The sequence below is a fragment of the Pseudophryne corroboree genome, chromosome 11 (assembly GCF_028390025.1).
Source record: "Pseudophryne corroboree isolate aPseCor3 chromosome 11, aPseCor3.hap2, whole genome shotgun sequence".
NCBI lineage: Eukaryota > Metazoa > Chordata > Amphibia > Anura > Myobatrachidae > Pseudophryne > Pseudophryne corroboree.
Genome location: NC_086454.1, coordinates 113,710,730 through 113,722,378, shown reverse-complemented (window position 1 = coordinate 113,722,378; position 11,649 = coordinate 113,710,730).

Genomic DNA, 11,649 nt, shown 5'->3' with positions numbered 1-11,649 from the left:
CAGGCTGTATTTGTAAAATCACAGTTAGGAGCTGATTGGTTGGTATTTTATCACAGTGCAATTTATCACTCTCCAAGGCTTGGTAAATCTGGGCCACAGAGTTGAATATTTTAGAAACGTTCTAACTAATCTATTTGGGCAATCACCTTCGAAGTAAGTCATAAAAACAAAACTGAACTCACCGACCCAATAATAAAAAGGTGTGTCAAAGATACAGTACAACCTTACTTTAGAAGAAATATTTTATTAATTAGTCCCATTATCCCTTGCATACACATTATCTGTACATTCATTTTTAGCACTCAGAAGATTTTATATTTCATGTAATACTCACTTCCATATATACTGTGATTGCCGTAGAGCAGGATGTTCCTGTTGTCCCACAGGGTATGGTCTCAGACACAACTTTAAAGGTTCCTTCATTTAAGATATCAGTATTGCAGAAATCCTAAATTAGTATACAAAATATTACGTAAAAGATATGTTGTAAAATGTATAATACATGGTGTCTAATCACTTCCGGTTGGAAGTTTCACACTGTACCTGAACCACTGTATATTGACAATCTCCGCTGAATGAATAGTATTTATTGTCAAAGGTAGTGAAATGTCCTTCTCCATATAGTGTGCATATTCCTTCTTTTTCTTTTGTGTCACACACCCAAGTTCTATTTCTGCATACACTGTTGAAATATCAATAGTATATCTCTTAGCACATTTGTGATACCCCACTCCCAGTGAGAAGATTGTTTATTTGTAAATACTGCCTTTATATATATTTAATACATTATATACATTTAATGGGCCAGAGCATCGTTAGTGACAGTGGGACTAGAGCTACAAAACTAGTCACTGCCACTAAAGCTCACCTCCGATTCATCAGGACTTTTGTGTAATTCATAACTAGACACCTCTAAGTAAGTGTGCCAAGTTTCCAAAACTGTTTCAAAACTGGAATTATTTTTAGGTGAGGGCCTTTTTTGCTCTTCGTTGATTGGGCTATTGACATTGCCTGAGGACATGCAATATTTCAGCGGGTTAAACGTGATACCCCACTCCCAGTGAGAACATTGTTTATTTGTAAATACTGCTGCTGTTGCAGCATAGATGGACAGCCCTTGAAACACTGGAGAGGTTTGTAGAAAATCACCCCGAACAACCCCTGCATTTAGTTATCCATTCCAGATGTCGCAGTAACTAACCCTGTACTCGAGGGTGCAGCAAGCCGTGTAGTTAATAAATAGTTGCTGGCTGACATGTACACAGAGAGGCTTCTACATTGCATGAAAGATTGGATGCTGCATACAGATGCAGCCTAGACACTGACCAGCTTATTACTATTAATTGACAGCTGCAGCTCATGGACTAGTCAAATAGATTCTGCAGGATTAAGTTTGTCAATTACAAAAGTCTATACCTAGAAAAGCAAATGGCTTATGGTAACCACATTATGTGAAGAAATAGAATTATAGATCATCAAGTAAGCCTGTTATTGGGCTATGGGGGTCATTCCAACATGATCGCACGCTGCGCTTCGTCACAGAGTGCGATTGGGTCGGAAGTGCACATGTGCTGCACCCGCATTGTGCAGGCACATCATTGCCTGGCAACAGCCGTCGCTGGGCAGCTACGCCACTAGCACAGACAGTGGTCACAGCAGCGACCACAAGAAGATTGACAGGAGGAAGGTGTTCCGGTGTGTCAACTCACTGTTTTCTGGGCGTGGAGATCCGAACGCAGGCATGTCGAGGCATTTGGTGGGCGGATGTCTGACATCAATTCTGGGACCTGCAACGCTGGATTCATCGCACAGGGTAGATCACAGCCTTGCTATGCAAAAAAACACTCCCCCATAGGCGGTGTCTAGTTGATCGCACGGGCAGCAAAAACTTGCTATGTGCGATCAACTCGGAATGACCCCCTATAGCCTGTAGATATACAAAGCTTAAGGCTCTCGAGGAATCAGTCAGCAAGACACTAAAATCACCAAAGGTTATTATTGCTTCCCAACCGAGGAAGGATTGAAACAATATAAATTTAATATTTACAGAAAGGAAAATCAACAAACTGCCTGGATAGACAGTCAGCGGTACTCAATATTCTTTAAGCCCTTGTTAACTTTATTCAATTAGGAACTCACACAGTTTCTTAGGAAATAGACTATTTGGAATAAGTGCACTCATAAGTCTTTCTATAACTTATAGAGGTAATACGGGATCCCAACTGTAGGATTATACTAAATGTAACTGTTATTGTACATTGTAATGTTAATGCAATAAGATTGTAGTAGGTACATACTTCTTCCTGTACTATTTGATTAAAGCATGCATTTACCCTAAGTTGTTATCAAATGTGGTGATCTTTTAAGTAATTTCAGTGGAGGAAACCTACTTGAAGTGCTCCAGAGAAATAAACTAAAACCTTTGCAGAAGATTGCATAATTTATGTATGAGCGTAATAGAACTTATATTGTGTTGAGTTCTAAGTGTAATGTAAACTTGGGATCAGGACTTTGTGATACTTACTTTAGCTGGGTGTCACATTTGGCATCCAACTAACAGGGTACAGAATCCAAAGTTAAGTTATAACCCATTAGTTAGATAAAGATGTCTCAAAGGGAAGTACCCAATAAGGAGGACTCCATTATGTACACTTCATCATTAATTACAATACCATAATATTTTGGTGCACCATGACTCCATACTTATTCAGGAGATATGCATCCTGCAAGGACACGTGAATTCAAAGAATTTAAGGAAAAACTTCAGGCTATGTTTAGACTATACCCACTAAATGAACAACAAAATGTGGAAATATTAATTGGACAACTAAAGGGAACTTCTCAGTGTGAAATATATTCTTGGCCACAGAGACACAAGAGAACTGTAACAGACATATTGGAAAGATTAGCTAAAATCTTTGATTCACGAATGTTATCGTCGTTGATGTTGCATTTTTATGCAAGAAAGCAGCAACCTAATGAGACTCTGCAAGAGTTTGCTCTTGATTTACATGAAGCTTTGCAAGACATTTAAGGCTTTCAAACCATGGGAAATTATTCAGGAAGATGAAGCTTTATTTAGTAAATTTGTCGAGGGGCTCTATGGAGAATAGATGAAAGCTCATCTTAAAATATTACTGTTGCAAGATCCGTCTAGCAGTTTTATAGATTTTAAAGAAACCACAATCAAAATTTGGCAACCAGTTCTAAACAAGTACAGGACACCACATATTTGGAATCAGCAACTCAACACAGTCAGTCATTGGCTAGAGTAGATTTTTTAGTTACTCTAAAAGAACAAATTGCAGAACTTATTCAGGGCATGACAGATATGTGTAAAGAAACTACTGTAAGTGTTTGAAAAAAAGACAGAGAAAAGAGAGAATTGAGATCTGGAAAGAGACCCCATTATGACAACCAATGAGATGTGACACAAAATTATAGATGAGTTAGTAATAAGTTTGAAGAACAGGGTCAGCCAATCTGTAGGCATTGCCAGAAGGGTGATCATGATGAACGCGATTGCCACCAAAAAGAACATTTACTCAGAAGTACTGAAGTTAAGGACCAGCTCTCAGGAAAAACGGAGAGAATAGGTCCACTACTGGAGGAAAAATCAACCTGGAGGTGTGAGTCTCAACCCAGTAGTGCAGAACCAAAAAACTGTCAGCATGCCACCTGCAGGTGATGTTACACCAGCCAGTGCAGAGAAGGTTATGGGCACAGTCATATGGTACCATGTAAGACGTTGATATGGGTTCATAAATTGAGATGAAAACAAAAAGTAGGCAGTACGGATGGTGTAATGGTTATCATTACTGCCTCACAGCACTGAGGTCATGGGCTCGATTCCCACCATGGCTTTAACTGTGTGGAGTTTGTATATTCTCCCTGTACTTGCGTGGGTTTCCTCCGGGTACTCCGGTTTCCTCCCACAATCCAAAAATATACTGGTAGGTTAATTGGCTCCCTTCAAAATTAACCCTAGCGTGAATGTGTGTGTGTGTGTGTGTGTGTGTGTGTGTGTGTGTGTGTGTGTGAAATTAACCCTAGCGTGAATGTGTGTGTGTACATGTGGTAGGGAATATAGATTGTAAGCTCCACTGGGGCAGGGACTGATATGAATGGCCAAGTATTCTCTGTAAAGCGCTGCGGAATATGTGTGCGCTATATAAATAACTGGTAATAATAATAATAATAAAAAGTATATCTTTGTACACTACACCGGAATTCAAATGAACAACCCAAGAAAATGTATTCGAAGTCTGAGAAATGGACAGACTGTAGAATTCAATGTACTCACAGGAGAAAAGGGTGCAGAGGCAATTAATGTAACCTATATTGGTGGTGTCCCAGTCCAATGCAGCAAAGATGAAGCATATCGCAACCATTATTGGTGCTATTCACATTGCAGAGGTCCTCGACATAACTATTACAGTGATGGTAGAGAAACGTCAGAAGAAGTTGGAAGTGCGGCAGAGGAAGATAGGGTCCTTCATCAACAACAGCCTTCCTAGAAGTTTCACTACACAATATCTTGAAACAATATCTTGGTTCCAGAGAGATAAAATTAATTATGCAAAAGGTTTTTAGTAAGCTGGGAAAGAGAAACATACTGTAGGTGCTCTATCTATTCAGCATAGACAATAGTGCAGAAACATTACTGCTGTTCTTTATAACTGTTTAATGTGTATAGCTTAGAGATGAGCGGGTTCGGTTCCTCGGAAACCGAACCCCCCGAACTTCACCCATTTTACACGGGTCCGAGGCATACTCGGATTCTCCCGTATGGCTCGGTTAACCCGAGCGCGCCTGAACGTCATCATCCCGCTGTCGGATTCTCGCGAGATTCAGATTCTATATAAGCAGCCGCGCGTCGCCGCCATTTTTCACTCGTGCATTGGAAATGATAGTGAGAGGACGTGGCTGGCGTCCTCTCATTTTGTTTCAGGGGGCTGCATATCTTTATTCTGGGGACCAGCAGTATTATAGGAGGAGTACAGTGCAGAGTTTTGCTGACCAGTGACCACCAGTATTATACGTTGTCTGCCTGAAAAACACTCCATATCTGTGCTCAGTGTGATGCATATATCTGTGCTCACACTGCTTTATTGTGGGGACTGGGGACCAGCAGTATATATAGGAGGAGTACAGTGCAGAGTTTTGCTGACCAGTGACCACCTGTATACGTTGTCTGCCTGAAAAACGCTCCATATCTGTGCTCAGTGTGCTGCATATATCTGTGCTCACACTGCTTTATTGTGGGGACTGGGGACCAGCAGTATTATATAGGAGGAGTACAGTGCAGAGTTTTGCTGACCAGTGACCACCAGTATACGTTGTCTGCCTGAAAAACGCTCCATATCTGGGCTCAGTCTGCTGCATATATCTGTGCTCACACTGCTTTATTGTGGGAACTAGGGATCAGCAGTATTATATAGGAGGAGTACAGTGCAATGTTTTGCTGACCAGTGACCACCAGTATACGTTGTCTGCCTGAAAAACGCTCCATATCTGTGCTCAGTTTGCTGCATATATCTGTGCTCACACTGCTTTATTGTGGGGACTGGGGACCAGCAGTATTATATAGAAGGAGTACAGTGCAGAGTTTTGCTGACCAGTGACCACCAGTATTATTATACGCTCTCTGCCTGAAAAATGCTCCATATCTGTGCTGCATTGTAGTATATAGTAGGAGTACAGTGCATAATTTTGCTGACCACCAGTATATAATATATAATAGTACGGTACAGAAGGCCACTGCTCTACCTACCTCTGTGTCGTCAAGTATACTATCCATCCATACCTGTGGTGCATTTCAGTTTTGCACAGTTTGCTGACCACCAGTATATAATATATAGCAGTACGGTACTGTAGGCAACTGCTCTACCTACCTCTGTGTCATCAAGTATACTATCCATCCATACCTGTGGTGCATTTCAGTTTTGCACAGTTTGCTGACCACCAGTATATAATATATAGCATTACGGTACAGTAGGCCACTGCTCTACCTACCTCTGTGTCGTCAAGTATACTATCCATCCATACCTGTGGTGCATTTAAGTTTTGCACAGTTTGCTGACCACCAGTATATAATATATAGCATTACGGTACAGTAGGACACTGCTCTACCTACCTCTGTGTCGTCAAGTATACTATCCATCCATACCTGTGGTGCATTTCAGTTGTGAGCAGTATATATAGTAGTAGGCCATTGCTATTGATACTAGCATATAATTCCACACATTAAAAAATGGAGAACAAAAATGTGGAGGGTAAAATAGGGAAAGATCAAGATTCACTTCCACCTCGTGCTGAAGCTGCTGCCACTAGTCATGGCGGAGACGATGAAATGCCATCAACGTCGTCTGCCAAGGCCGATGCCCAATGTCATAGTAGAGAGCATGTAAAATCCAAAAAACAAAAGGTCAGTAAAATGACCCAAAAATCAAAATTGAAAGCGTCTGATGAGAAGCGTAAACTTGCCAATATGCCATTTACGACACGGAGTGGCAAGGAACGGCTGAGGCCCTGGCCTATGTTCATGGCTAGTGGTTCAGATTCACATGAGGATGGAAGCACTCATTCTCTCGCTAGAAAAATGAAAAGACTTAAGCTGGCAAAAGCACAGCAAAGAACTGTGCGTTCTTCTAAATCACAAATCCCCAAGGAGAGTCCAATTGTGTCGGTTGCGATGCCTGACCTTCCCAACACTGGACGGGAAGAGCTTGCGCCTTCCACCATTTGCACGCCCCCTGCAAGTGCTGGAAGGAGCACCCGCAGTCCAGTTCCTGATAGTCAAATTGAAGACGTCACTGTTGAAGTACACCAGGATGAGGATATGGGTGTTGCTGGCGCTGAGGAGGAAATTGACAAGGAGGATTCTGATGGTGAGGTGGTTTGTTTAAGTCAGGCACCCGGGGAGACACCTGTCGTCCGTGGGACGAATATGGCCATTGACATGCCTGGTCAAATGACAAAAAAAATCACCTCTTCGGTGTGGAATTATTTTAACACAAATGCGGACAACAGGTGTCAAGCCGTGTGTTGCCTTTGTCAAGCTGTAATAAATAGGGGTAAGGACGTTAACCACCTCGGAACATCCCCCCTTATACGTCACCTGCAGAGCATTCATCATAAGTCAGTGAAAAATTCAAAAACTTTGGATGACAGCGGAAGCATTCCACTGACTAATAAATCCCTTCCTCTTGTAACCAAGCTCCTGCAAACTACCCTACCAACTCCCTCAGTGTCAATTTCCTCCTTACACAGGAAAGCAAATAGTCCTGCAGGCCATGTCACTGTCAAGTCTGACGAGTCCTCTCCTGCCTGGGATTCCTCCGATGCATACTTGAGTGTAACGCCTACTGCTGCTGGCGCTGCTTTTGTTGCTGCTGGGAGTCGATCGTCATCCCAGAGGGGAAGTTGGAAGACCACTTGTACTGCTTCCAGTAAGCAATTGACTGTCCAACAGTCCTTTGCGAGGAAGATAAAATATCACAGCAGTCATCCTGCTGCAAAGTGGATAACTCAGGCCTTGGCAGCCTGGGCGGTGAGAAACGTGTTTCCGGTATCCACCGTTAATTCACAAGCAACTACAGACTTGATTGAGATACTGTGTCCCCGGTACCAAATACCATCTAGGTTCCATTTCTCTAGGCAGGCGATACCGAAAATGTACACAAACCTCAGAAAAAGAGTCACCAGTGTCCTAAAAAATGCAGTTGTACTCAATGTCCACTTAACCACGGACATGTGGACAAGTGGAGCAGGGCATACTCAGGACTATATAACTGTGACAGCCCACTGGGTAGATGTATTGCCTCCCGCAGCAAGAACAGCAGCGGCGGCACCAGTAGCAGCATCTCGCAAACGCCAACTCGTTCCTAGACAGGCTACGCTTTGTATCACCGCTTTCCAGAAGAGGCACACAGATGACAACCTCTTACGGAAACTGAGGAACATCATCGCAGAATGGCTTACCCCAAATGGACTCCCCTGGAGATTTGTGACATCGGACAACGCCAGCAATATTGTGCGTGCATTACATCTGGGCAAATTCCAGCACGTCCCATGTTTTGCACATACATTGAATTTGGTGGTGCAGAATTATTTAAAAAACGACAGGGGCGTGCAAGAGATGCTGTCGGTGGCCCGAAGAATTGCGGGCCACTTTCGGCATTCAGGCACCGCGTGACGAAGACTGGAGCACCAGCAAACAGTCCTGAACCTGCCCTGCCATCATCTGAAGCAAGAGGTGGTAACGAGGTGGAATTCAACCCTCTATATGCTTCAGAGGATGGAGGAGCAGCAAAAGGCCATTCAAGCCTATACATCTGCCCACGATATAGGCAAAGGAGGGGGAATGCACCTGACTCAAGCGCAGTGGAGAGTGATTTCAAGTTTGTGCAAGGTTCTGCAACCCTTTGAACTTGCCAAACGTGAAGTCAATTCAGACACTGCCAGCCTGAGTCAGGTCATTCCCCTCATCAGGCTTTTGCAGAAGAAGCTGGAGACATTGAAGGAGGAGCTAAAACAGAGCTATTCCGCTAGGCATGTGGGACTTGTGGATGGAGCCCTTAATTCGCTTAACCAGGATTCACGGGTAGTCAATCTGTTGAAATCAGAGCCAGTGCCGTAACTAGACATTTTAGCGCTGTGTGCAAGAAACGGCATCGGCGCCCCCCTAACGTAAACCGGCAGCAGTGCACGCAAAAATATATAGGGGCGTGGCTTCACGGGAAAGGGGTGTGGCCACAAAATAATACCAGTTCGTAATGGTGCACAGTAGTCTCAATTATTCAAATTACGCCGCACATTACGGCAGACAGCATCCCCTTTTCATACATTACATCAGACAGCGTCCTCTTTTTACACATTACGGCAGACAGCGTCCTCTTTTTACACATTACGGCAGACAGCGCCTCCTTTTTACACATTACGGCAGACAGCGTCCCCTTTTTTACACATTACGGCAGACTGCGTCCCCTTTTTACACATTACGGCAGACAGCGTCCCCCTTTTACACGTTACGGCAGGCAGAGTCCCCCTTTTACATGTTACAGCAGGATAGGTCTCCCTTTTACACATTATGGCAGGCAGAGTCCCCCTTACACCCCCCCACCACCACCCTTAGACTGTAGTGTAGTGAAGTGTACTGTGGTGTAGTGTACTGAAGTGTAGTGTAATATACTGTAGTGTAGTGTGGTGTACTGTAGTGAAGTGTAGTGTATGCCCCTTCTGCACACACCTAGTTACTGCGCTGGCACAGCACCCTGACTCAGAGACCCTCCCACATAGTTGTCCCTAACTCATACAGAACCCCCCACACACAGCTCTCCCCCCTTACACAGACCTCTTCCCCCACACGGCTGTCCATTATTCTCACAGACCCCTTCCCTCCCACAAACACAGCTCTCCTCCGTCATTCAGTTCCTGTCCCATCAAACACACAGCACAGAGCACTACCTTTATATAGATCCCTCCACACACAGCTCCCCTTCCTCACACAGATTCCCCCCCCAAATAGCTGGTTTCCTCAAAGACACCACCCCACACTCACCCACACAGCTCCTCTCCCTCCCTCAGTTCTCCTCCCCTGAAACATATGCAGTCAGTGTACCATCCTCCATGAGATCCCCCTCACACAGCTACCCAGACACAACCCTATTCAAAAAATTCCCTCCTTGCCTTCTCTCAAACACACAGATCTGCTCCACCCGAAGCACTAGTATTCCCTCTGAGTCCTTACTGTGTCGCTGATCTTACGTGGGGAAGAAGATCAGATGATGAGCCTAATGCACACAGAAGAAAGTGGGTGTGGCGGGAGCGAGTGCCGCTCCGCCTACACCATGGTACCTGTATGGAGACACGGACTTCAATGAGCTTCAGGCTCCGAGTCCACCAGTGACCCGCCCCCTGCTTCCTCTCCTGTACGGACAGCAGTACGGTACGGGTAATGTGGGACTGATACTGTAGGCAATATATCCCATTCCCTGACACCGGAGCAATGGAGGAGGTGCCCATTAAGGCCTGGCGCCCGGCGGCAGCTGCTTCTATTAACTCCGGTAGTACCGCCACTGCATTGGACACCTGCATCTGATTCAAATGTGGCGCCGGCCGCAGCCAAAGTCCGCTGGCGCTGTTGTCTACATGACAACCCTCCTAACTGAGGCGCCTTACTCAGCTGCGTAGTCGGCGTATGGGGCGGGCCGGCACAGGGGGAATATGTGCTCTAACTAGGTGTGCGCTGTGGGCAATGCCCCTTCTGCACACACCTAGTTATGGCGCTGATCAGAGCACTACATTTTGGCCACCGTGCTCGATCCTAGATTTAAAACCTACGTTGTATCTCTCTTTCTGGAAGACACAAGTCTGCAGAGGTTCAAAGGCCTGCTGGTGAGAAAATTGTCAAGTCAAGCGGAACGTGACCCGTCAACAGCTCCTCCTTCACATTCTCCCGCAACTGAGGGTGCGAGGAAAAGGCTAAGAATTCCGAGCCCACCCACTGGCGGTGATGCAGGGCAGTCTGGAGCGAGTGCTGACATCTGGTCCGGACTGAAGGACCTGCCAACGATTACTGACATGTCGTCTACTGTCACTGCATATGATTCTCTCACCATTGAAAGAATGGTGGAGGATTATATGAGTGACCGCATCCAAGTAGGCACGTCAGACAGTCCGTACGTATACTGGCAGGAAAAAGAGGCAACTTGGAGGCCCTTGCAGAAACTGGCTTTATTTTACCTAAGTTGCCCACCCTCCAGTGTGTACTCCGAAAGAGTGTTTATTGCAGCCGCTCACCTTGTCAGCAATCGGCGTACGAGGTTACTTCCAGAAAATGTGGAGAAGATGATGTTCATCAAAATGAATTATAATCAATTCCTCCGTGGAGACATTCACCAACAATTGCCTCCAGAAAGTACACAGGGACCTGAGATGGTGGATTCCAGCGGGGATGAATTAATAATCTGTGAGGAGGGGGATGTACACAGTGAAAGGGGTGAGGAATCGGACGATGAGGAGGAGGTGGACATCTTGCCTCTGTAGAGCCAGTTTGTGCAAGGAGAGATTTTATTGCTTCTTTTTTGGTGGGGGCCCAAACCAACCAGTCATTTCAGTCACAGTTGTGTGGCAGACCCTGTCGCTGAAATGATGGGTTTGTTAAAGTGTATATGTCCTGTTTATACAACATAAGGGTGGGTGGGAGGGCCCAAGGACAATTCCATCTTGCACCTCTTTTTTCTTTCATTTTTCTTTGCATCATGTGCTGTTTGTGGACTTATTTTTTTGAAGTGCATCCTGCCTGACACTGCAGTGCCACTCCTAGATGGGCCAGGTGTTTGTGTCGGCCACTTGTGTCGCTTAGCTTAGCCATCCAGCGACCTTGATGCACCTCTTTTTTTCTTTGCATCATGTGCTGTTTGGGGACTGTTTTTTTGAAGTGCCATCCTGCCTGACACTGCAGTGCCACTCTGAGATGGGCCAGGTGTTTGTGTCGGCCACTTGTGTCGCTTAGCTTAGCCATCCAGCGACCTCTGTGCAAATTTAAGGCTTAAAAATAATATTGTGAGGTGTTCAGAATAGACTGAAAATGAGTGGAAATTATGGTTATTGAGGTTAATAATACTATGGGATCAAAATGACCCC